At 47.6% G+C, this 1,630-nt stretch overlaps 1 pseudogene; it reads right to left on the bottom strand.

The window, feature by feature from the left end:
• Nucleotides 1–573: 573 nt before the first annotated feature.
• LOC130842176 (U2 spliceosomal RNA) lies at nt 574–686 on the bottom strand (annotated as a pseudogene).
• Nucleotides 687–1,630: the final 944 nt, after the last annotated feature.

Genomic DNA, 1,630 nt, shown 5'->3' with positions numbered 1-1,630 from the left:
GACTGGGGGGAAAAAAAGGGCCGGTGGAGGAGCAAGGCACGTAGGCCTGGCGGACTTGCTGCAGCGCCGGGTTTGTGCTGTGCCCTGCCGGTTACCGGTTACTTACGGCTGCCTTGAGAGGCCAGTCAGGGGAGAGAGATTAGGGTCATCAAGATAAGGTAGAGAATATTCAAACTGGAAGCAAAAGGGGGCTGTTTTTCCAATAGTAAGTAATCAGGATGTAATTTGCAGATTAAGAAAGTGAACAAAGAACATAAAATTAACTTTATAGCAAAGAGGGGCACAGTCTGTTTGAGGAAATAAACCTCTATAAAGCATTATTGTTGATAAAATCAGACTGCTGATTTAAACTAAATAGGAAATATGACCAAATCAGGGTGAGGAAAGGGGCTCAGTGGAAGCTGGGGTTGAAACTTCAGGAAGGGATGGAAGGCTGGTTTGGGCTTGAGAGACCTGATGTGGCATGGAGTGTGTGTGTTGGTGTGTGTGTATGCACGTGTGTGTGTGTGTGTGTGTGTGTGTGTATTGAGGGAGAGATGTAGCATCAAAGCAAGGATGCCTGTGCATAGATAAGAGGAATGTGCCTTTCCAAGATGCCTAAACTGCCTTCATTTAGGGATTGCCTTTATTTAAATTGATAAGAACAGATACTACACTTGATCTTAACCAAAAGGCCAAGAAGTGATAAGATTATCTTTATTTTAAAAGTGGCACTGACTTCCAGATGGGTAAACAGCACACATGCTCTTGTTCACAGCCAGTCCCAACCCTACCTCTTCTTATTTTTAATTCTCAAATACCCACAAAAGCTCACCTGAAACACCAGTAATTCTCGCTGTGAACACCAGTACTGACCTAGGTACCAGAGCCTAAGAATCCCAAAGTCATGCCTTTGATCCCAAGGAGGGTTGAGCAGGGCTTCTGTCCCCTTTGTCACAGACAAGTTAGCCAGGTTAAGATAGCACGCCTGCAGCGGGCAGTGAGAAATCCAGCTCTTTGCTGCTAGCCGCTCTATATGTCTCCATGCTGGGCCTTCCTGGCCCCACGTTCACTAGGAGGGAACACTTAGGTGGTTTTTGTTGTCTTTGACCTTCTGAGGCAGGACCCTTCCTAAGGACTGAGTTTCAGAGAAGCATCCCTGTGTAGCAGTATGTTCAAAAGTCTTCATTTCCCCCTCTAGGTCCATGATCCTCCCTTCTCTGTCTTGCTCGGACCCCTGGAAGCCACATCCTGGAAATTCCTTGTTTTCTGGCTTTCTGTACGGTCCAGCTTATGGGATGCACCAGTAAGCTGGAGAAGAGAGAGAGGGCAGGCTGCAGGCTGGCAGTGGCTTTCTCTACTGAAGTTCAGAGTGCTTCTACAGCTATAGCGTAAGCCTCAGCTACAGGATTCTCTGGGTTTGGGACCTTAGCCTTGTTCCTTCAGGCACAGAGGTGGTCCTGGCCCCCCTGCAGCTGCTACACTTGGAATGCTTCACCAGCCTTTGTTGGCTTCCCTTAAATGTGCCCTTGCTTTTAAAAATCCCTTCATCATGCTCTCCTCTAATGCCCGTACTTGAGTGTGCCGTTCTTGTAGGACCCTGGTGGATGCAAGTCACTGTGAGTTCCTATCTGGAAATGGGAAAGCCTGG

Source organism: Hippopotamus amphibius, chromosome 1, assembly GCF_030028045.1.
Source record: "Hippopotamus amphibius kiboko isolate mHipAmp2 chromosome 1, mHipAmp2.hap2, whole genome shotgun sequence".
Taxonomy (NCBI): Eukaryota; Metazoa; Chordata; class Mammalia; order Artiodactyla; family Hippopotamidae; genus Hippopotamus; species Hippopotamus amphibius.
This window is presented reverse-complemented; position numbering and strand designations above follow the sequence as displayed.